Raw genomic sequence first — 26648 nt, forward strand, 5'->3', positions numbered from 1 at the left:
GAATCTACCATTACACCTGAAGTTCTGTGGGCTTTTACCAGCAAAAGCTGAGGCTTGGAGTGATAAATAGCTCTGTAAAACTTTGAATTTCAATAGTTTAAACTTGCCCATGAGGTGAGTGCCCACATAAAAGAAGTCAGCTTGAAGAATGGGTTATGGGTTAGTTTCGCAATAGAATTAAAATTCTACAGAGAAGATACTTCAAGGACTTCCTGCATAAATGGGCTTTCTGCTAATATTTTGAAACATGCTTTTGCCACTTAAGAAGTAGCTGCAATTTTCTAACATTCTAAGCTGTAAAGAGCAGGGGGCAAAAATAAGATTGGTATCAACCTTGCCTGCAGAGGGAGACATCCCAATCATAACATGCAGTGGAATAGAAAATAGAAAGCCTATAAAAAAGTAGGGTATCACTCGCTCACCAGATACTGCTGAACTACAATTCCCTATGTCAAGGAACAAACAGGGTGGGCATGTCTATTAAGGTTCTTTATACTTTGAAAATATTGGGGAAGAATCACTTCAGCTCTCATCCAATCGCAAGCATTTGTTCCTTAAAGCAGTCTCATTTTTTTTTCTGGCTTTCACACTAGCTGTCCATGTGCAGTCTGGTGTTCCTAGGCACTTATGCATTCACTGACACATCCTTTGTTTGCTTTTCAGTCTTGTATAATCACCACTACTACCACCAGTAGCTTAAATGTCACCAAACCAACCAACAAATTTTAGTATATCTGTGTTTATCAAACTGCCCCTGGTCCTTAATAGGCCTTGCTAGATAAAGTTTTATGTCCAGCATCCTTCCACTTGGCCAGAAAATAAGGCAAATGGAAACAGTTAATAAGGTGTCAGGGTGAAGGTTTGTTCTCTGAACTTGTGAGTTGGTTTCCAAACATTTTGTTATCAGGCTAGGTAACATCTTTAGTGGAATTTAGGAGATGTCAATGTTCTTCTGTTTATAAGGGTTTTGTGTGGTCAGTAGGTCTTATGATGGTGATATCACATCAGGTGAGGGTTCCATCAGGTCAGAGTCTTATGGTAGATCAGGTCAAGTAGGGTCTTGCCGTGAGTCTTGTGATGGGTCAGGTGTGAATCACCAGTGAAGTCTTGTGATGGCTCTTGTAATGGAGAAGTTATCTCAGGTGACGGTCATTGGGAGGTGAAATGCTGGTGGTGAGGAGGCTTGCATGAGTTGTTGCTATCTTTGGTTGGCTGTGAGGTTGATTTGGATTCTGAGGGATCCAAAGGCTAGTTGTAGGTCAATGTGTCTGTTAATGGAATTGCTTGTGAAGTGCCAGGCTTCAATGAACTCACAAGCATGGCAGGTGGTAGCATGCCAATGATCTTTGTCTTGCTCCAGTCAAATTGGTACTGTTTGGTGTGGGTGTGGGTAGAGATGAAGGATTTGGGATTGTAGCATTTGCAAGCGGTGTTTGTGAATCCTGGCTTTTAATTGATACGATGTTTGTCCCACATAAAATTGGTTGTGATTGTGACAGCTGCTTTTGCAAATTACATTGTATGTATTTTTTTTAATGTATTTTATTAAGATTTATAGGCCGCCCTTTTCCCTGAGGGGACTCAGGGCGGCTTACAACCATTAGGGAGGGGGTACAATACAAAATAAACAATATATAAACAAAATAAGTAGTAAAAACACAACATGCATTCTACATTCAACACTCGGGTGGGGCAAATTAAGGACTTATCCCCAGGCCTGTTGGGAGAGCCAGGTCTTGAGGGCTGCGCGGAAGGCCTGGACGGTGGTGAGGGTGCGTATCTCGACGGGGAAATCGTTCCACAGGGTCGGAGCTGCAACAGAAAAGGCTCTCCTCCGTGTAGTCGCCAGTCGACATTGACTGGCGGATGGAATTCGGAGGAGGCCCAGTCTGTGCAATCTAATCGGTCGGAGGGAGGTAATTGGCAGAAGGCGGTCTCTCAAGTACCCAGATCCACTACCATGGAGTGCTTTAAAGGTGGTCATCAGTACCCTGAAGCGCACCCGGAGATCGACAGGTAGCCAGTGCAGCTCGTGGAGGATGGGTGTAACGTGGGCAAACCGCGGTGCGCCCACTATCACTCGCGCGGCTGCATTCTGGACTAACTGCAGTCGCCGGATGCACTTCAGGGGCAGCCCCATGTAGAGCACATTGCAGTATTCCAGCCTAGAGATCACAAGGGCTCGAGTGACTGTTGTGAGAGCCTCCCGATTCAGGTAGGGTCGTAACTGGCGGACCAGGTGAACCTGGGCAAATGCCCCTCTGGTCACAGCCGACAGATGATGATCGAGAGTCAGCTGTGGATCCAGGAGGACTCCTAAGTTACGAACCCTATCTGAGGGGTATAAAATTTGACCCCCCAGCCTGATAGATGGAACATTAGCCAAATTGTTGGGAGGGAAACACAACAGCCACTCGGTCTTGTCCGGGTTGAGTACCAGTTTGTTAGCGCTCATCCAGTTCTTAACGGCCTCCAGACCCTGGTTCATCACATCCACCGCTTCATTGAGTTGGCACGGGGCGGACAGATACAATTGTATCTGAGGTACAATTGTACCCGAGAGGTAGGAGGAGAACCACTGCAAAACAGTGCCTCCCACCCCCACCTCCCGCAGTCGTCGCAGAAGGATACCATGGTCGATGGTATCGAAAGCCGCCGAGAGGTCAAGGAGAACCAGGATGGACGCATGGCCTCCATCTCTGGCCCTCCAGAGATCATCGGTCAATGCGACCAAAGCGGTTTCTGTGCTGTAACCGGGTCTGAAGCCGGACTGGAAGGGGTCAAGGTAGCTAGCTTCATCCAAGGCCCGTTGAAGCTGGAAGGCCACCACCTTCTCAACAACCTTCCCAACAAAGGGAAGGTTGGAGACAGGACGGTAGTTATTTAAAATGGCTGGATCCAAGGATGGTTTCTTCAGGAGGGGTCTCACCACCGCCGTTTTTAGTGCAGCGTGGAAGTGCCCCTCCCGAAGGGAGGCGGTTATGACCGCCTGGATCCAGCCACGTGTCACCTCACTGCTGTTGGCAACCAGCCAGGAGGGACACGGGTCCAGAATGCAGGTGGAGGCACTCACAGCTCGAATGGCCTTGTCCACATCCCCAGAGGCAACATCCTGAAACTCAACCCAGAGATGGTTTGCCAAGTGATCCTCTTGTGTCCCGGCTGGATCTGCTGCGGTGGAGTCCAAGTCCGACCGAAACCGAGCAACTTTGTCCGCTAAGAATTGGGCATAATCCTCAGCTCTACCCTGCAAGGGTTCCCCCGTGTCCCTCCTATTTAGGAGGGAACGGGTTATCCTAAACAGGGCGGCTGGGCAGGACTCAGCGGACGCAACCAAGGTGGCAATATGAGATCTTTTTGCTGCCCTAAGTGCCCTGATGTAATCTTTGGTGCAGGTTGTTAATAGTGCTCGGTTCGACTCGGACTTATCGGACCTCCACAACATGTTTCTTTCATCCTTCTATATCTTGTCTTTGGTTCTGGATAATTCCTGGTGGAGTGTGGCTGTGGGTTTGTGGCCTATTGCTATTCCTAGAGTTTGTAGAATTCTGGTTTTCACTGAATAAGGTGTCTCATGGAGGACCAGAAAAGAAAAATATATTGGGACTCTATATTTTGCGTTTTGGCAACTGGATGCTGGCAGCTCTCTGTTTGTTTGCTTTAAATAGATTATCTCCCCGTGGCATTCATTTTGTGATAGGGCCAATAACATGCTTTTAAATTGCTATATTTTTGCCACAAGCTGTTGCTAGGATGCTTACCTCTTATGCAAACAATAAAATCCCACAAATCTTTGTTGAAAGATGATTAACTACTTTGCCCCATCAAAGTGCAGCTAGATGCCATCTACCCATTCTTTCTCTTCTTCTCTCTTTTAAAATCTTTCCAACCCAATCTGCCGACATGCATTTTAAAGTAGAATCTATTTTAGGAGGGAGCCATTCATTGCTAAAGAGCCTTTATGCTGGATTTACACTTTTAATCAGTTTTCTAAGGGCCTTATTGATTCTACAATTCCCACTCTACACTGAAAGGAGCATTGCTTTTAATTCTCCTTCCATATTTTTTCCTCCCTCAGAAGTTATGGCATTTTCTTTGCTTCTGGAAAAGGCAGCCACTCCCAGGAGAGAAAATATAACATTTGAAAATGTTTGTATCCTTATTTCCTTTTGCTGTTTTAGCAGCTAAAGGCAGCAGCATTTCTGGATGTAAGCAGATTTAGAGCCTACCTTAAAAATCATTTGGCTTTTCAAGGGCAGTAGTGAAAACCAGAGAGAAATATGCTTTGTCTTAGATGTATTTGAACAGTCCATGATTCAAGAAGAAAAATGGTGCATTAAATTCCAGAGAATGTAAATAAGCCACAACACCACTATGGGTTATAGTTTTAACGATATCAGATTGGGTTATTCACTAAAAATGCACTTTGAGTCAGGATGAAGGCTGAACCAGGGTAACTAAGAGCTATTTTGAACCATTTTTTCCACTTTAAGTACAGCAGATGAGTCTACTTTGCTCATTCTGATCCCCAAATCTCCATAAAGCTCTATTTTGAACTGGTAAAATCACAGTTGCACCTCAGTACAGATTGCCTCCTAGCAATCATGTCCAAAAAGAGGGTTTAAAGTTTTTAGAGCTTATTTATGTAAAAGAATGTCGAGTGGGATGATTCAGAAATCATAGATGCAGAATCAGTTCAAAAATGATCTTAGTGATTGAATCCTCAGCAGTTGTCCTTGACATAGTGTTTTGGATCAGTGAAGAGATCGTTGAGGTAGACATTGTGCACTGACCCGGTAGATGTAGAAAGTGTAGTAAGGAGCAAGTCTAATTCTAATTGGGGTCAAAATTATTAGAACATTTGAAGATGTTGAACCAGGACAAATAGTTGTTGGGAAGACAAAAACAAATGGTCAGGTACATGGTTTCCCTTGTGCCAGTATGTGACTCTGAAAGCTGGACCATCACAAAGTATGACAGAAGAAAATTGGATGCTTTTCAACTATGACATTGGACAAAATGGTTGCAAATACCTTGGAAAGCAAGAAGAACAGATCATGAAGTACTAGATAATATGAAACCAAACAACTTACCAAAAGCAGTCACAATGAAAATGAAGTTGAAACATTTTAGGAACATAGCAGGAAAACAAGAAATATAAATCTAAGAAATAGGCCGCAAGAAGACAAGATAGTTTGATAATAAGACTGAGAGCATGAACATGAATGTGTAAGAATGCAAAGAGGCAGTTCCTGAGATACAATCCTGACACAGAGTTGGAAGCAACTGAACAACTAAACAATGAACAGAACCTCCAAGCAATGCCTACAAGAAGTATTCTCTTGTTTGCAAAGGAATCCACATGTTTATTACAGATTATACCAAGGATCTCCAACCCTGGCAACTCTAAGACTTGTGGACTTTAAATCCCAGAGTTCCTCAGCCAGCTTTGCTGGCTGAGGAACTCTGGGACTTGAAGTCCACAAGTCTTAAAGTTGCCAAGGTTGGAAACCCCTGGATTATACAATAAAGAAATTCTGTGGTCCTATGTGTGTTCAACTGAAAAATTATTGTTATTATAATTTTTAAAAATTATATTGTTTATGTTGTTTATTCAATGCATGAACTAGCTCCATTTATTTGAAGAAGGGGAATCAAATCTGTATATTTTCAGGGATCTTTTTTTAAAAAAAATATTTGTTTTCAGTTTTTGTATAATGGATCCCATCTTCCTCCACTCTGCCCTCACCCTCCCCACGTGTTCCTATTTTTTAATCTTTGGTTTTTAATATGTTTATATTTTAATGTATATTGATAGATTTTTATGATTGTAAGCTGCCCAGAGTTAGCCTGTGGTAAGATTGGTGGACCATAAATTTTACAAATACATACATACATACATACCCATCACATTCTTCTCTTTTGTTGTAAGTAAAATTATGCAAATCACAAAAAAGACATAAATAGTATACTGAAGAAATTAAAGGCACAAGAGAAGAAAAAGAATTATATCTAAATTTTGTTCTTATTGACATTATGACCTCTGTACCTTTTTATCTTTGCAAACATCCTTGCTTCCCATATATCACTTGCCTCATAGATTACCTTTTGTACTTAAACATCTCCTTTCTTTTTTCTGAGGACCTCACAAACCCCCATCCGACCATGACTTCTTCTTCCTGACCTATTTACTTTTTCTTCAAAGTTTCAATTGTATTTTTTTCTTGCTGTATAACCAAACCACAATATACTTTGTTCATAATAGTCACTGACGTACATTCATTAAATCCATTTTTCTTTTTTTAATTGGATATGATATTTGGAACATTTTAATTTTCAGTCAGAACTATTTGAGAATTAGGAAAGAAAGCTGGAAATGTATTGTCTCACTGATTGAAACAACAGAAACAAAGAAATTATATTTCTGGAACATAGGTTTATGACATACTGAAATAGGATCTGTCTAGCTGCAACTAATAAATATTTTTTTAAATCTATGCATATTTATGCAAACTGAAGATATTTGCCACAGATCTTCAAATTATTAATTATCTGAGAAATACTGAAATGGAAGAGATCTGTCAAGAAGTAACAAAAGAAAATGGCACAACTGTTAACATTACAAGAAATCATAGACAATTTAATTTATAAAAATGGAGAAAGCTCTGACTGGGGGTGGTGGTATTTAATTTGAATGGCATGGAGCTGTTATAGATTTACTGGCACATATATTATTAGAGATTTTTAATGTGCATCTTACAATATTCACTCCATTCTGTACTTTAAAGTCTAATTTAATTTTAGTTTATTAAAACATTGGTTATATTGCAGAAAAAGTTTAAAACAAAAGATGTCAAAGAAAACATTTAAGTTAAAGGTGGAGGAGGTAAATGTGTTAAAAACATTAAAATAATATTTAAGCCTTGAAAAAGCACAGGGAAATTCTTTTGTAAGCCAAGGAGGAGGAGAAGGGAGAAGGGGAAGAAGGAGGAGGAGGAGAAGGAGGAGGAGAAGAAGGAGGAGAAGGAGAAACGTCCCAGAACTCTTAAAAATTACTGCTCCACCTTCCTGTGTGATATGGCTCTTTATAGTTCTTAACTTACTCCCACCATAAGTTACACATTGTCCATTAAGTGATAAATATAACATAGTGAAAGAAGAATACCTTATACTTGATCATTCAGTTGACATAATTGGAAAGTGTTAAGCAAGATCAATTATGAGTTGAGTTTGTTTTACTAGATGAATGACAATATTTAAGTTTTTTAAAATAAGTAAGTGACTCCAGATGCATAGAATACTAGCTGTAGTTCAAATGTAATTCCTCTGATATCCTACAGAAATGGTGTAAAATTTACTTACCCAATTGAAGTATAATAAAAGATTAAGGAAAGGGACATCAATAACCAAGTTAGTTGTGATGACTACATTGCTTTTCTTTTAAAGCTGCCATTTAAAACCAACATTATCTGAATGTAGCTTTTTGGATCAGGCTGCCAAGTTGACATTTCTGAAAGTAATGGTGGCATAATAATTATGGTTCTTTTTCAAGATAAAAGATTTGAGTAGGGAGCTGCAATGCTCGCTAAATGCTGATCTACAAAGCAAGCTTATTATTCAGTGTTAGCCAAATAAAGCTCCTTTTATTCTATGAAACAAAACAAATTCATCTGCATTATTTTTAAATAGACTTATAGGGTGTTAAAGTTCTCAGAATGGCTGCCATATATCCACTGATAAGCTTATTTTAGCTCAAATATTTATCTTCAAGTCAGGGACTTTGAACTAGGAAAAACAATAAAAATCTGAAGAAATAATAGCATTTGAGAAATGACTTATAAGAAACCATTCCATTATCACAGTGATGTGTTTTGTTGATTTGGCACAAGAGAATGCAGACAGTATTTGTCTTTTAAACAGCTGGCAACTCCCCTCACACCCCTCACTGCCTCAATAAAATGGAGAGTTATGCTTTTAATTTAGCCTCCTCCTTGCAGTACAATTTCAACATATCATATTCTTGTGATCCTGCTGAAGATATACATCAAATGATAGCAATAAATGGGACCAGTTGATTGTGTTTGCAAAGATAAGAGATCTCATGGAGCATTTTTTTTTAAAAAAAAAATCCACATTCAAAACTTTGGATCCAAATGCAGGGTAGCAGCACAAATTGCAATCAAGATTTTCCAGCAAATTAGTGTTATCAGAGTGATAAACAAGAATGTGGTTGGATTCTCCCTGCCTTAAAATGCATATATTAAGGTAAACCTTAACTTTTTTCCTAGTTTTGCTTTGACAACAAGGCAGCTAAGTATCCAATCTAAAGAAGTTAAGGATTGTTTACATATTGCTTCATTTCGTGTGTGATTGTGTGTGTGTGTGTGTGTGTGTGTGTGTGTGTGTGTGTGTGTGTGTGTGTGTGTGTTCCAGCATAACTCTGGAACCCTCGAGCAATTTCAATCAAACTTGGTACACAGATAACTTACTCTCTGGAAACAAATACTGTGATGGTAAGACACTCCTAACGCCCCTTGGGGTGTGTGTTCTGTTAAGATAAAGCCTGCTGTGCCTTAAAATGGCTTCTACCATATTGTCTTAAAATGGATTCTATTGTACAGCGCTGTGGAGTTGCCATGCTAATGGCTTCACAGTATTCCACAAGGTGGTCCCTAGGATAAGGGGGGAAATCCAACATTAGAAATTGCAGTGATGTTCTTGGAAGGAGGGTTGGGATAAATAAATATCTGGGCAGTGCCAGGTTATCAGCTAGTTCTCAAATAAAAGAAAATTTGTTCCAGTCAGCATATTGCTTTTGTTCAAATTTATATTCAGAATTCTGTTAGTTCTATAAGATGAAGATTGATTATGTACTATTTGAGAATCATGGTGTGGTTGTGTGGGAATAAGCCATTTAGCCATCCAATTGAATCCAAATCCTAGCTCAAAATAAAGCAATCTGATGATTGTCTAGCAGTGACGTACAGTGAGGTTTATGGTTGGTGAGGCAGCAATTTTTTTAGACTTGTGGACTTCAACTCCCAGAATTCCACAGCCAGGAATGCTCAGTTCCGATTTAAAGTGGCAGCATTTGTTTTTCTCCTTTGCTAAATAAGTTTCCTTCTTTCTTTTTCTTTTTCTTCTCCTTTCCCCTCCTTCCTCCCTCTCTCGCTCCCTCCCCCCTCTCTCAAACACACACACACACAAAGTTGCACCAGGAGGATGCAGTTTGAATTCCTCCCCCTCCCTCTGACCCACACATACCTTTTCCAGCTGTTTCAGAGAGGATTTCAATTCTGCTCTTGCCTGCCATCATGAAAAGAAAAAAAAGAAAAAAGAAAAAGGCATGAGCTGAGGTCAGGCTGAGCTAATTGCTGCCAGAGCCTCTAAAAAAACAGCCCTCTGCAGGAAGCAGGAGAATGACGTGCCTCATCTACATCAGGAATTTGCTTAGCTCTGCTCGAGTTATCATAAAGTCAGACTAGATGAGGCACCTCGTTCTCCTGCCGCCTCCTGTAGAGGGCACTTTTTTAGAGGTTTTTTAAACAGTTAAGCACTAAGCAGAGTCATCCATGGTGACTCTGACAGCAACTAGCTCAGCCTGACCTCAGCTCTTGCCTTTTTCCTTTTACATTTTCTTTTCTTTTCATGATGACAGTGGTGAGGCTCTGCCTCCCCTGCCTCCCCTGACTGCACGTTCCTGTTGTCTAGCACACTCTGGAACACATCTGGAGAGAAAAGTTCACCACCTATCTGTGTAAATAACTCCACTGTTAAATGGCTTTTTGGGGGGCCTAGGACACCTTTTCTAATATTCAGTTGGAATTCACATCATTCAATCCATTGTTCAGTGTCATGCACTCTGAAATGAGAGAGAACATGTCTTGACCTCCTTCTATGAAACATACTTTCAGATGAATATTAACATTATTTCTTAGTTATATTTTTTAAGGGTAAATATGCTCTATTTCATCAATCTCTCTTCACAAAGTTATAAGAATCAATTCCAAACAATTTTCAACAATGGTACCCAGAAACTAGACACAGTATTTGAAATGAGGGCTGGCCAGTTATACTTCCATTCAAGCAGATGAAAATTGCATCTATTTCTTTCCAACCACATTCCATTTATAGCTCATATTCAATTTGCAAGTATCTACCATTCTGAGATAGTAGTATTGCAAAGCATATATTCTTAAACCTATACTTCTGCATGTGACTTTTATTGTAAATTTTCACTTCCTGTTAGATTTCAGTCTGTCACTTTCAACCCATTTTCCCAACTAATCAAAGCTCTTCAAATTTTGTATCTGCTTGAGATATTCTACCCAATTTTGGATGAGCTTCGAATATGATAAGCAATCCCCCATCCAGATCATGAATGAAAATATAGACAACCCAAGACTGGCATTTAATATATAGCAGCATGTTTGATACCTTTCTTCAATTTAAGTGTTCTGAACTTTTTCTTTTTTGACAGCAGCTCTGCTGTTTTGGGAGGTTTATATTTTTCTTTTGTGACATGGAATGGTATTCATTTCCTATATATGTTTTTTCTTGTTTTCAGATTGTCATTATGTTTTGTTTTTGTGTGTAAGACCATATTGGCTTCTTTGTTGACCTGTATTTTTCTTCGTATTGGATTTTTCTCCCCAGTTGTACATTTAAAATCTTTTTTTTTTGCATCCACCATGAGCCCCTTCTTCCATTTGTTTCTTCTGCCATGTATTCCTATTTATCATTAATCTGAGTTTAAAGACACTGAATCCTTAAAAAATTTTTTAAATGTTTATAGAACAACTTACGGATATCTATAAAGTGGAATAGGACGAAACAGATGCTAAATGCTAGACAACTTGTCCATATTTCAAACAAAGAATCAGCACTCTTAGCAGCAATCAGTACAAAAGGTATTAAGATGCCAAAGAGATAACAGCTATTATATAGTCAATAGATTTGACAGGTACAATTTAACATTTAAGAATAAGAATGCATGATTTTCTTTTACTGCACATTCATCACACGTTCAGGAACAATAAGCTCTCTGTTTACCCATGTTTTGTTTAACCTATCTAGTAACATTAGTGCTTTTAGGTATCTTTTAATGAGTATGTAGAAAGTAAATAGATTTATTCTCATTGAGCTTACTCTTATGCTACTCTGGGACTTTACCACTCTTAATTTAAGAAAATGGTCTCTAGAGTAAAGTCTTAAATGTGAAGAATATCCTTTAGAATTCACAATTACCCAAATCTTCAAATTAAATGTTAACTCATATAACAAAAAGCTTTCTTCTTCTTTTAGTACAACTAATGATATTTCTACTTGGGAAATCCTATTTGATCCCACTTTTTAGGGGTTTGTGATCTAATTCAGTGAATGAAGCATGTAAACCAGTTTGGTATAGATGTTAAAGTAGTTTAACTAGGAGTAGAAAGTCCAGAGAGGCATACAGTTGGGTGATTTGGGGTCAGTCACACTGACATTCTGGGAAAAAGTACAGGTAAATTATTTCCAAAAATGTTACCATGAAAACTGTAAGTAGTTGTCCAAGGGAGTCACCTGGAATTAGATTGACTTGAAGGTCCATAAAAACAAAACTCTGTGAATAAGTACCTTTTCAAGAATTCTACTTGCTAGCGTCATCAATGTCCAGTAAAAGTCACAAAGATATCATGCAGCTGACATAAGTTGTATAATTTGCATCAACTGTATAATTGAATAAATGATATAGAGTGTGTAGTTTATGTCATTTGTACAACACCATCATGAGCATTCTGATATCACTTGCCCCTTGGCCTCACTACAGATGTCCATGAACATATGCTCATCATACGGCCAAATAAAAACAACATAAAATTAGTTGTTATGTTAAACCACCCTTGCTCTCCAATCTCTCCCTCTGTTCCCCATTTTATCAAGCTCTTATCCATTTTAAAATAAACTCATACATTTTAGATTGCTCAAGTCTTCTAGAATAAATCATATACACGCATATAATGTAAATATAGCAACATTAAAGTAAATCATTTTTCTAACTAGAAAAATAATAATAGTAAAAATTAGTGCTGCTTTCTGCAAAGGGTGTATATCAAACATAGTCGTAACACTGATGTGCCAATCTCTATACTTAAGTTTTTGATTGCCCACCTAATTAGTATTTCCAATATGTTATGTGAAATAATTTGAAAACTTTAGAATAGAGATTCTTTAAATTGGATTAAGTTGGATTATATAAACTGATTATATAATATGGTGTCTCCAATACAGTATGTTAAAATCATACAATATTAGGAGAAAGAGCAAAAAAAGGAAAGGCACCTGTCCATAGTTTCCTTACAATACAATGCACCAGTCCTTGAGCCTACTAAACATTATACCAGCATTGAATCTCCTGCCCCATCTGCTGCCTCCAATTTTGTTTTTATATATATAATTTTTTATTTTTTATTTTCAAAACAGACATAGCACAAAGAATCCCCCTTTACATACTGTAGAAAGTGTATCAGTTGGTTACAAAAGACTTTCGTGCATCTCTTCCACAGTCATCAACCATAATTCATATTAACTCAAGTATTTTGACTCAGATATATTTATACATTTTACCATCATAATACCTTCATTTTCATTTGACTATAATTTTTTAAACATCCTTCATCATAAAATATATCAAGATTTAAAATATAATCACATACTGGCATTTCATTTGCTATTTCTAATATCCTCCAATAACACTGAATCTTTATGGCCTATTCTGGCTAAACATCCATAATATTTAGTAACAAAAATTTCTAATCCTCCTTTCCAAATCACTGTTTACAATTTACATCCACTTTCCTTATGTGTTCTTTATCATAACATTTCCCCCCCCCAATAAACAAAACTTAACTAAATTCAACTTAGTTCTTTTTTATTAATCTTTATATATAACCAAAAAAAATTCTAATCTTCCTTTCATAGGTACCATTCAATATTCATACCCAATTATTACTTATCATAGCAATACATATGTATACATTATTATCATTATCAATTATTTTTTTAACTATTTCTATTGTCACTAAATTTCACTAAGTTTAACTAGTTTAATATTATACACTTTCATCTATCAACCTGTATCTTTCCAGTAGCAAAACAATCTCATGTCTTCTGCCATTTGTGGTCCTCTAATAATCTCCTTAATCAAATTTGTATGGACTCCTCTTTGCAACTCTTTACTTATTAAGTCTCTCATGTAATTTTGATGCCCTTCTTCTGTTTCCTTAATCAGCTTATCTTTAATTGTCAGCGGTGTTTTCAATGATGTTGCTAACAAAATTTCTCTCTTTAAATCCATAAATTCTTTGGTTTTTTTCTTCTTCTTTATCTTGCCATCTGGGGTAGAGTTCTCCTCCATTTAATTCCTCTTTCCCTATTCCATTCTTTCCATTTCCAGACATAAACCAATCACCATAAATATCAGCGGATTTAATTTCTTTGTAGTCATTTTTCACTTCAGTTTTTAGGACTCTAACCTCCACTTTTTCCACTTGATAAACTTCTCCAACTTCTTCATCATATTTTACTATTAGATGCTCCAGATTTTCCAACTTCTTCTCCATCCTCTCAAATGTGTTTGATAATTTCTGAATTTTTAACAATATCTTTTGCAAACTTAAAGTTCTGTCTGCTATTGAGATTGTGCCATTATCTCCAGCTGACAAACACTGCTGCTCTGGCTTGGAAGGTTTTTACAAGATTAAGCATACATTCAAAATAAGGTCTTATTTTCATTTTTCTCTGATTAAAGATATACTTCAAAGGAACATCTGTATGCTTTTCTTCTTATCACTCTCTATAGACAAAACAGTGAGACCTTGAAGTGCCAAGCCAGAATAATCAGTGAGGAAAGTTAAAATGTTTTGTTTCCAATACAAAGCAATGTCGTCTTACCCTCTGTTGTTACAATTTTCTTTGTTGCTTTTTGTATCTTTTTTAATCCAAGTTTTAAAAAAGTCAAATTCTTGAATGAAATAGAGAAGAAAAGGGGAAAAACACATGCAGTAATGGAGAATTTTAGTCCATAGGTTGCAAAAAATAATAATGAAAGAAGAAGAAGGAAACTTAATCCATTCATTTTAAAAGGCTTGCATAAATTCCATCCATGAAAATAACATTTAAAAAGTAAGATAACCCACTGTCCAAAACCATTCAAAGCTTAATTCCACCACTTATTTCTTTTGTTCTCAAATTTAAATTAACTTTAAGATTTTTATAGGCAGTCTCTTTTAAATGGTAAAAATTCCTCACCAGCTGGAAACACTTTCTCTTTCCATATCCTTCTGTTTTGGAGCTGCCACAACTTCATCAGCCTGGTGGCTGGACTTTTTGTCGCCGGTTTTAAGAACATCTCTTGGATCAATCAGGGACTTTGCGATGTCCCTGAGATCAGCAAAACACATTCTTCCTGTTCGCCATCTCTGCGGGACAGTTTAGGTCCGATTGGACCACTCAGCAGCAAAAGTATCAGCTGCAGTGTCGGAGCATCGAGACCGCACATCCATATCGTCGCGACGTTAGATCCTCCAATTTTGCTTCAGTAAGTAGACTGACAGATGCTGTCCTTACCTACCCCTTACCTACTGGGATAAATTGTCTCATAATACTGCTTTTCTTCTAGACCTTTTCCATGAAAACATCCGGAAACTGCTGAAGATAAATTAGGTAGCTTCAGAAGCACCTTAGTATCTTTTATCTTGAGCATTAGGGACAGATATTAGAATCAATGTCATTTATACAATAGTGTCACAGACATGTCTGATATCACTTGTCTATCTTCCTTTATTTGTGCTCTGCTTTCCCTTAGTTGAAAGACTCCTAAGCTCTCTTTGTCAGCCTGTTTCTCCTGTCTTTCCTTCTCTTCTTTTTCTTCTTTCCCCCCACTACGGGGACAGAGAGACTTTCTACTGCAGTTTGGATTTTCCTTAATATAGGTGTCCATATATCAATCGTGTCTTTATTTGTTCTACCAGCTAGAGATTCAATGAGTGATCTACTTGAGGCAATCTTAATTGGGTTAATGTTAAACAGCCTGCCAAAATGTTTTAAAACTGCTGCCAAATCTCTCAGAATGATATAGGATACAGCCTTGCAATTTGCAATAAACCTTTTTGAAGATTTTAGCATATAGGAAAATGCTGACAAAAATTCAGCAGGGAGTGGAGAAGTTGTTGTGAAAACTAGACAGACAGATAGAAGATGTTACAAGTGTGGCAGCAATAAACATATGCAAATTAAGCATTTTGATAGAAAAGAAACTATTGTTGACAATCAAGTTAAACTATATTCCAGAGAGGATGAATCATAGGAGCAATATACACAGACAAGCAGCAACTTTATCATAATGATACGGAAGATTTTTGGAGATAACTTTGAAAAGTTAGCCTCCTTCCTATAAAAGGAATACACATACAGGCACTTAAAGAAAAGAAAAGAAATTAAAGAAAGAGATTTTTACTGAAGTGGATGGAATTTGCAATACTTCCATTTGTTTTGCAGACGGGAGAGAAATACTTGCTGAGAGCAAATGAATGGCAAGTCTGGGTTTCAAATTACAAATTTATTTTGTCAGAGATGGAAATGAGTTACTTATAAAATATAATCTTAAGAAGAGAGGCATATTTGGAGAAGACTATGTGAATGCAAAAGCTTAAGTTATGAAAAAATGCCCACAAAGGAAGTACTGGATTTTGTGACTAGATTAACTTAACAATAATGCCTCAACTTGAAAAGGGGGATTTGCGGAATCATGAAGATAGATCCCTGCAATATGAAATCTATATTGCAAATGAGAGCCGAAAGTACTTTTCTTTAGCTTAAGAAAAGAGAGGTTTAGTGGCATACAGAGAAGATTTACAATGATATTGGTGACTCCATAAAAACTAAAACTCCAAAAAGAAATATTTTGACATTTATTTATGAGGTCTCCAGTCATGTGTTCAGTGATCAGGGGAAAAGGTCAAATGATGGATAATTTTAAAGCATACATTACAAGAGTCAGTAATAAGTTTGGAAGAATATTTCATATTTAATGTTCAACAAAGGGAAGTGAGTACATTATTAATGGTGTGACAGAATACTTGAAAACAGATTATTGACCACCAGAAAACAATAACAGGTACCCCAAGAAGAAAAGAATAATAGTGATAAAGATTAATTCCCTAGTATATATTGCAAGGAACATGTTTCTAGTTGCAGAATTATGAAAGAAGTTCTAAGGAAATCAAGGCCAGACAAGTATGGTATTTCCAAATATGAAAACAGAAGCAAAATAAATTCTGGAAGTGTGAAAATGTGTGTTGCACATTATAAAGAATATTGGATCCTGGATGTTGTCTTAGAACATGTGAAGGGAAGAAAGTGGAGCAAACATTCAGATTCAGAGAGAATGAAAGCAACTGAGAGAAAAACTGTGAACCATTGTAAACTATCAGTCAACCAATAAACCTAAATGAGAAAAAAAATGTAGAAATGACATGAGGTGATTGCATAAAAGAGTTCAGAGAAGAGCAATAAAAATAATTAAGTGGGGCTGAAGGCTAAAATGTATGTAAAACCATTACAGGAATTGGGTATGTCTAGTCTAATGAGAAAAAGGAATGGCTGTGTGCGTGTGACATGAGAACACTGTTCCAATATTTGAGGAGTTCCTACAAAGATGAGGGAACAAACTATTTTCCAAAGCACCAAAAGGCAAGAGAAGAAATAATGGTTGGAAACTAACCAAGGAGCAATCTAGAACTAAGGAGAAAATTCCTAACTGTGACAATAATTAACCAATGAAATTGCTTGCCTTTGGAAGTTGTGGTGTTTTGTCACTTAAAGCTTTCAAAAAGAGACTTGAAAACCATTTGTCTGAAATGATGTAGGGTCTCCTGCTCAAGCAGTGGTTTGGACTGGAAGATCTCCTCCGATGTCCTTTTCAACTCTATTATTCTCTGTTTTATAATGCATTCAACATGATGTAACAAGTGAATTATGCCCTAAAGTTTCTCTTATATTGCCAAAGAGAAGGGAACAAAAAGCTAAATTTTCCATGTTGAAAGAATGCTACCCCGCACAGCTCACAAATGAAAATACCCGGAAAAGAAAGGAGTGAATTATATGAACACTCATAGAACAAGTGCAAGAAAAGGGGACAATGGATTGCAAGTGAATCTTGAAAAATAAGCATAATATACAGATAGTCAAATAACACATTTGGTGAATCTGCTTGGGATAAATAGAAATAACCAACACTTGCCTTTTATCCATCAAAGCAGAACATACAGTACGTCAACCCCAAGGCATACCCAGCTATCTGACCGCTATGGACTTTTAAAGTTTTGATCCAAGATCATCGAAGAAGATTAAAGGTCCAAATGATGAATTCATCTCTATGCATGGAAAAGATCAAGTCTCAAATGAAGCATGTTGACAAGAAACACCTTTCTGTGTAAGATATGCAAGAGAAGGAACCTATGAAGATGAAGTATTGCGCAACAGAAAAGATAGTAACAGATAACTGGATCAAATTACTACTAATCAATTAGTTGCTAACAATTGACACTGTGATAAGAGGGATTATTAGAGATGTATCTCCAAAAGTAGTAGGTCTTTGTTTCTTTTATTCAATAGTCAACAAATAATTATTTGTTTCTTTTTTTTCAATTATCTAGTCAGGATGTTACAAGTAGGGATAACAAGAAAAGATTTTCCTCTCGTTCCTTTCTTGGTCTTTGTTTTCATTAGTTTGAAATACTTCTGATCTCTTTTCTCAATGTCTAGAAAGAGTCCCTTCCTTCTCATACTTTTTGTCATCTATGATGGCAAAATCTTAGAGGTGAAGACTTTTTTTTTAAGCATAACATATAACTTCACACAACTTAATACTTGGACTGTGGACCTTAAAACATTTGCCTCCGGATACTGTTGATGTTAATGTTAATTCACATATGTATGCTCAACTTTATACAGACCACAATGATGAACTAGTTGACCCAACCATACTGAAATCAAACCAAGTTTTAAACAATTCTCTATAAATAAAATTTTAGAATATATTCTGAAGTCTGTATCCTTCCTAGAAATTTGTTAATACGTCACATTCTGTAGTTCAGCATCAAGAAACAGCAGACAACATGTTTTGGGGCTGACACAATACCTTACTGAATTTGGGTTTCATTTTGCTTCCTTGGAAATACCATAGTTGGTTAGATATTTTACTTTGTGTGGATGATAATGGGTTCAACAATTTTCTAAAGGTATATTTAAGATGTAATCATTTTGCTTTAGATAAAAGAAGCATGAGAATAAATGAAGTATGAGAGTCAATTGAAGGTACTGGGTACTGGATCAGGAAACCATAATTTCTCGTCCTGCCATGGGTGTACAGCCACCTGGTAACTTTGGGCCAGTCACTCTTTTTCTCTTACCATATGAAATAGGGAATGGCAAACTACTTTGGGAAAGTAGTTGCATCAACATGACATGTCGTTGCCAAATAAATCTAACTCCACATAAGAAACTATAATTTTTAACAGAAAGCAAGTCTAGATGAATAAAATATGCAAAAATTCTACTATTTGATGGTTATTGACCTTAATCAAATAATCTGGGTAGTTACACAATAATCATATTTGTTATTTTATTGAAAATAAATGTAATTGTGGGATAATAATCATTGAGTTTACATAAACATTTTTTTGAAATTTTAAGTTTACTACATTAAAAAATGGATAAAACCTGAAAGAATAAACAAAATCCCATGTTTTCCTTTCTTTGTTTTTGTTTTGCGACTTAACCATTTTCATTTTTTTAAACTTTTAAATCTTTATCTTCTTTTAATAAAAACCATCTGCTTTTATTTAGAGCCCGTGTATCATTAGTTTCAGGCCAGCTAAATCTTTCCAATATATTATAAATAAAAATTGAAAACCTATGTTATGTTTCTCCCTCTTATTTATTCCCTCCATTTAGGCCTAGCACCATCACTAATGAAAAGAAGGTTTTCACCTTAGTAATGTAGACATAAAATTAAATGAACACTGCATATTTTGAAATGGTTTATCATGGGAATGATTTCCAAAGAGACAGATTTCAGCATCCTAGAGCATCTCCAGAGATTTGCTGCACCAGTTTTGCTAATATGGCTTTAAACTGAATATCACCAATATCAAATTTTAAAAAGATCCAGTCTCATCCACATTCCATATTTCTACTCATAATTAGCCCATGTAGACTGAATAGGGAGATTACTTAAAAAAATCCCTGTATCATTCCCTCAGAGATGTGAATGTTAATGTTAAAACATAGAAAGCTGCAAACAACAAGAAGCTTAGAAAAATGTGGGGAGGGAAGTTATTTAGAACACAGAGTATCAATCTAAACACCAATCTAAAAACAGAACTGACTTTCAAAATTGGCAAAAATAATTGTAGGAAAGTAAAATCAGCAATATCTTTGATGATTCAGTGAAATTCAAACAGGAAATAGTTAAAGATAGAGAAAAATCCAAAGGTAGTTTTTAAACAGATGTGCAAAACAGGAGAAACTGTTTGGTTTAAACTCCCCCCCATTTAAAATTTTATTAATTTATAGAAAAATTAATAAAATATGAAAATACAAAAGCAAATAGGATACAGAGTGGAGGGGAAGGGGAAAAGAGAAGTGAGTGCTTGAAAAATGGGAGAATATGTGTACAAAAGGTGTAAAATTCACATTAAACTATAATTTAAAAGAAAAAAAATAAGATGATATGTCACTGGTATTTAACACCAGACAAGTTATCTAGAATATATAAAGGTATTTCAAGTGAATGTTAGAAATGTAAATATACAGAAGAGATCTTTTTTTTCCATTTATGGTGGACATATGACAAAGCAAAGAAATATTGGAGTAGGATTCATATCTTAATACAGAAAACTCTTAAAGTGAAGATGAAAAGAGGCCAAACTGATTGTTAATAGATATTTACATTTCAAGATTTTTACCAAAGATAATGGATCTCTATAATTCTTGTTAGTTTTAATTTGGGAAGATCTGGGATAATCAAAACAATTTTTCATAAAGATAGATTATCTTTGATATAGTAATGAGGGTTGGCCAAAAAGAATTGACCTACATCTAAAACTAGCCATGCTCCCTCCTCCCCTACTCCTCGCATTAGTCATTGTCTGTTCTGGAATCACAAGGAACAAAGTTATGTTCAGCATTTATTTAGTGTGGCCAAAATACAAACAGGTAACAGCATCTAGTATTTGAAAAAAGTTTGATCAGAATAAGTTGAAAAAATTTATGAATGAATTAAGCATATGAAACGTAGAGAAGTCAATTGAAGGGATTTTTTTTTGTGGTTACTCAAAAACTGGTCATAAAACAGTTGTGCTTTTCCCGATAATTAGATGGACCTTCTTGGAAATCTAATCCATGACAAGAGGAGAAAGTGTGTGAATTCTTAAATAAATCTGTACTTAGAAACTATGAAAATTATAACGTGACCAATGCACAGAATTTGCACAAAAGATACCATAATATATTTTAAATGGTTTAAACATACTCCCTCCACCCAATTTTGGAGTTTTATCATTTACCGGTAAATAAAACATACACAATTATAGAGGACAAGATGTAACCTATAGATCTATAAATTTCATCTAAGATGATTTTGGAAGGTCAGGAGGGTGTGTATGAGATATAAGATGCTCTTTTATCCCAAAGAAGATGGTTCTGATATAACCCTTATATCAGAATCACAACATTCAACAAATAATAATAAAAATGAAAATTAATTTAGAGAAAGGCTCTGGGTGTAAATGTTGGAATGATTACTAGATCCATGTTTAAATGCTCTATTGGTGATATGGGTTAAGACATTTATGGCCACTGAGCTACCTGATATTTCAAAACATGTCTTAATCTGCGAAGCTGGCTCTTTCATGGAAAAGCCACTCTTTATTGAAGCAGGTTTTACTTCCAAAATTAGATTTTGGAATTTCTTTACTTTAGCCAAAAAGTATCTCAGTCCTTCAGTATCATCATTCTTATGACTATCATTGTTAATATTCAGCTATATAACAAACTGTATATTTTAGATAGCATAACATACCTTAGGCCCGTGATAGCGAACCTATGGCACGCTTGCCAGAGATGGCATGTAGCACCCTCTCTGTAGGCATGCAAGCCGTTGCCCCAGCTCAGCTCCACCATACATGCATTCGCATCTCCCACTGGCCAGCTGGTCTTTGTGTCTCTGACGCACATGCACGGTGATGGGGCGCACACAGGAGGCATGAACACATGCATGGGGGCACATGCAAGAAGTACACACACATATGAGGGTGGGGGCCATGCACAGAGGGCATGTGCGCATGTGTGGGGGCAGGGCACATGCACGGGGCTGTATGTGCATTCCATTTTGGGGGTTTGTGTGCATGCATTTTTGTGGGTGTGCACGCAATTAGGGCACTTGGTCTGGAAAATGTTAGCTAACACTGCCTTAGGCGCTGAAAAATGTCTAATTATGAGTTCTCCAAATGGAAACACTGTACAAGATGTCTGGACCACTCTCTCCAGTTAGATCAATGGCAGCGCCTGACAATTATATGTTCTTGTAACTGTTAAATTCTTATATTCTCAATATTTTATTTATTTATTAAATTTATGGGCCACCCATTTCACTTCCCAAAGATTCTGTCTGATATGCAGTATGTAGTTCAGTTCTCCTAAAAACACAATTCTGTTTTTCTACCCTTCTGTTTTTCTATCTATTGAGTCACGGTACCCAGCAAGTATAGCTAGTATATTATTATTTGTAAATAACTTTGTAACCTGAAAATCACTAACACTAGTAAATCACTAATATTTAGCATTGTTAAAGCAGTGATCACCTTCAGCAGATGTCACCAGAGGAGATGGTTTGTTTGTTTGTTTGTTTATTAATATTTATAGGCCGCCCTTTTCCCTAAGGGGACTCAGGGCGGCTTACATAAAATAAGGAAGGGAGGGTACAGACAATAGACACAAACAATACATAGAAGTAAAATAGTAAGCAACATTCATTCATCATTCGGGTGGGGACAAATTATCTTTATCCCCAGGCCTGACGGGCTAGCCAGGTCTTAAGGGCTGTGCGGAAGGTCTGGATGGTGGTGAGGGTACGAATCTCCACGGGGAGATCGTTCCAAAGGGTCGGAGCTACTACTGAAAAGGCTCTCCTCCGTGTAGTTGCCAGTCGGCACTGACTGGCAGATGGAACTCGGAGGAGGCCTAATCTATGCGATCTAATTGGTCGCAGGGAGGTAATTGGCAGGAGGCGGTCTCTCAAGTACGCAGATCCACTACCATGGAGGGCTTTATGAGTGACAAGTAGCACCTTGAAGCGCACCCGGAGATCAACAGGTAGCCAGCGCAGCTCGCGGAGGATAGGTGTTATGTGGGCGAACCGAGGTGCACCCACAATCACTCGCGCGGCCGCGTTCTGGACTAGCTGAAGTCGCCGGATGCTCTTCAAGGGCAGCCCCATGTAGAGCACATTGCAGTATTCCAGCCTAGAGGTCACAAGGGCCCGAGTGACTGTGGTTGAGGTATAGTTGGATCACACTAGGGATAAATAGAACCTTCTATCATCAGTCTGTCTGTCTCTCTATCAGTCCATCAACTATCTATCTATCTATCTATCTATCTATCTATCGATCGATCGATCGATCTATCGATCTATCTATCTATCATCTATCTATCATTTATCATCTTCAAAAATGTTACTAATCTATTGAAAATTTATTTTTACAAGGAAGGCTATAGCTTGTTTAGAATATTTCTTCTTTTACAATCTATATAAAACAGAGCAGCTACATTGTCAAAGAGAAAAGAAAACAATATGTGATAAAAAGTAGACTTTCATATAGGCCATATGCCTTATCTTACGTACTTATTCAGTGTTTCTTGAATCTGTAATTTCCACATAAGGAGCATGTTTAACTCTTTACCACACAGAAAGAAATGGGGCCAGCTTCTGCTCATTTATGGAGTCATTGAAACAAACAATTTGAACTTGGCATGCAGTGATACATCTTTCCAGCAACTTGATCCTTTTATTTACCTATCATCTGTAGTAAAATAACAATAAAAGTGGGAAATATGAGAAACAATATCTTTATTAGAATCACAATAAGTAGAGGAGAGAAAGCAGAGTGTTTAATTTTGTGAAGTTAAAATCATTGCCCTCACTCAGCAGAGGTCAATGTTACAGCATCTGCCACGACAGATAAAATGTGCCAATGAAAACATCTTGACTCTTTTTTATATAACTTGCACTTTTTTATCACAGTGATTAAATTTACAGAAAGAGGGAAGGTAAATAGGGAGCATCTTTATGTATAAGAACAAAGCTAATTGTATGGTGTGTTGAGTAATTACATCAATGTTCATCTGATAGAAATCTGTCAGTTTCCGAGCTAAGGAGGCAGATATTCAAGACATAGCGTTTTCATTATTACTTAAAAGAGATGCCAGTGATGAAATAATAACCAGGTTCAATTTCTCTTTGCACAATGATTTGCTTGAACATTGCAATAGCATTCTAATTGCATAGATCTGTGATGGTGAACCTATGGCACGTGTGCCAGAGGTGGCACGTAGAGCCCTCTCTCTGTGTATGCATGCCATTTGCCATCATTTGTGGGACTAAAAAGCCATGTGAAACAGCCTTTCCTACGCCGGCTTGCCTGTCTCTTTAATTCATGCCTCTTTTTCACCACACGTTCTCTCCCTGAAATGAACCTATCCTCAGTAAAAAACACACATGGCAGGGGGGAGGGAAAGAGAAAGAGAGAGAGAAACAGAGAAAGAGAGAGAGAAAGAGAGAGAGAAAGAGAGAGAGGAGGAGAAAGAGAAAGAAAAGGGGGAAGAGAAAGAGAGAAAGAGAGAGGGGAGGGAGAGGAAGAGAAAGAGAAAGAGGGGGAAGGGGGAAGAAAGAGGGGGAAGATAAAGAGAGAGGGGGAGGGAAAGAGAGAACGAGGGGGAATAGAAAGAGAGAAAGAGAGGGTAGGGAGGGAAAGAGAAAGGGAGGAAATGGGGAAAGAGGAAGAGGGGAAAGAGAAAGAGAGTGGGAAGGAAAAAGAAGGAAAGGGGAAGAGAGAGAGAAAGAGAGAGGGGGGGTGAGGGAAAGAGAAAGGGAGGAAATAGAGAAAAAGAAAGAGAGGGGAAGAGAGAGGGGGGAGAGATAAAGAGAGGGAAGAAAGGTGAGAAAGTGAGAGAAGGAGAGAGGGGGGAAGAGAAACAGAGGGGGAGGGGGAAGAGAGGGAGGGAAAGAGAAATGATATTACAAATTTTTTTTATTGTTGCTAAATGTAATATTTCAAAAGCAGAAAAAAGGGGCATTTACCACATTTTTCTTACAACAATTAGCTGAACTCTGCCTTGTTTGTCCTTATTTTAGGTAGTAAAACTTCACTATTCAGGTTAAATTGCCATGTTGGCACTTTGCAATAAATAAGTGGGTTTTGGGTTGCAGTTTGGGCATTTGATGCTGAAAAAGTTCGCCACCACTGGTATAGATGGACCAGGCATAACTTTGTGAGGGAAATTTCTTTAAAGTCATAAGGGAAGTTATGTTCTAAAATGCATGTCAGAGAATATCGTTCAATGCAGAGACTTTTGAATTATGATACCCTGTAAACCAGAAAAAGATATTTACAGGTTGTTTAATTAGAAATGAAATCTTATTTTCTCATATGCTGAGTTGTTTTGGGAAGCTCAAGAGGAATAAATAGAACAGAATAGAATGGAGCTGGGAGGGACCTTGGAGATCTTCTAGTCCAACTTCCTGCTCAAGCAGGAGACCCTATACCATCTCAGACAAGTGACTGTCCAATCTCTTCTTAAAAACCTCCAGTGATGGAGAGCCCACAATTTCTGAAGGCAAGCTGTTCCACTGGAATGGAAAATTATTTTCAATTTTTATACTCTATATGAGTAGTAAGTATGTACATTCACATAAGTATTGAGATCTATACACAACAGACCTATCAACCAGTAAGTTCCCTTTGAATGGATTTTGAAGCTTTCCTAACTCTTTTTTGAAAAGTAATTAGAACCACTATGATTTCTGTTCATTGGTCTTTCATGATGAGCCTATCTAGAGTTTACAATTCTAATTTGCTATCTACAGTCTATAAGTCAACATAAGCAATGTTCACTTAGTGTCAGATATGTGATTTAATGAGATATGTGGAATAGGATATCAAATAATGAGAAAGAGGAAAAATAGATATTTGATGTTAATGAGAGGTCAAAAAATGAGAACAATAAAGGGAATGTGTAAACATGTTATTTTAATATGCTACTGAATAAATGCAATCTCTATCTCATACACATGCCCAATCTATCTAAGTATCTCTGTGTTTGTGTGTGTGTGTGTTTGTGCACATGTACAAGCAAACATGTGTGACTAATTAGCTACTAAACTGAAACAATGTAGCTTCTTTAAATCTAACTCTCTAGTCCATTTTTTTCACAACCTTGACAACTTTAAGATGTGTCGACTTCAACTTATGCTGGTTGATGAATTCTGGGAATTGAAGTCCACACATCTTAAAGTTGTCAAGGATGAAAAGTATTGCTCTAGTCCATGGGTGTCAATTCGCGTTGTCATGGTGTCACGTGACATATCACAACTTTTTTCCCTTTGCTAAACTGGGTGTGGCCAGAGCATAACGCATCCACTCTTGTGCCCGTGAGTTTGACAGCCCTTCTCTAATCACATACCTGCCTTCCATTAAAAAGCAGAATTAAAAATTTTTTGGAAGATTTTAGTGTGTGATGAGCATGTTAATATTATTAATTGCTTAGTAAGTAGTGAAGTTTTCATGTAGTTTTACATATAAATGAAATAATATTGCTGTGTCTGTCAAGGAAAAAAAACATCCAAATAAGAAGCAACTTGAAAAACAAAATTCCTGCTAAAATGGCATCAGGAAAAAAAACACCAGACATTAAAAAATAGAGACAGAAGTATACATAACCATGTAGAATTTTCTGTAGGTTTCACTAGAATCCAAATATTTCATAACTAATCTCATATGCCTAAAGTTGGTATTTATTGAAACTATTGCTAATTATTTAAACTTAAATATTTTTAATAAATGAAATAATGGAAACAATTATAAAATGTGTGGCCAATGGATACACCTGTAGATTTTTAATAATCATTTTCTCTCTCTGCTTGTAAATTTATTTTTCATCTCAGGAAGGAATTTGCATGTTGCAAAGGAACATACCAGCTCATACTTCCAACTTTTTTGCAGCAATGCCTTTGAATCCAGTGAAAATGCCATTCTGACAGAGAACGTGGTCCCATCCAGAGACATGAGCCAAGTGAGCAAATTAGACTCCACTGCTGTTACTAAGTGGTGTGAGAACCAGAACTGTGAGATAGAGACAAGTTTAGCAATTGACATCCCTGGGGATGCTTGGTCAGAACAGCAAATTCTCCAGGTGGTGAGGGCCCGTGTCCTAGAGCAGAGGAGATGTGTTGTACATATAAAGGTGGACCAGGACTCTTGTCACTCTTATGTGCTATTGGAGTGGAAGAAAAGGATCCCAGAATTCTTTGGGGTTGAAAGCCTTCAATT

This window comes from Thamnophis sirtalis, unplaced genomic scaffold, assembly GCF_051295495.1.
Source record: "Thamnophis sirtalis isolate CommonGarterSnake01/CBP01778 unplaced genomic scaffold, rThaSir2_p1.2 scaffold_6, whole genome shotgun sequence".
Lineage (NCBI taxonomy): Eukaryota > Metazoa > Chordata > Lepidosauria > Squamata > Natricidae > Thamnophis > Thamnophis sirtalis.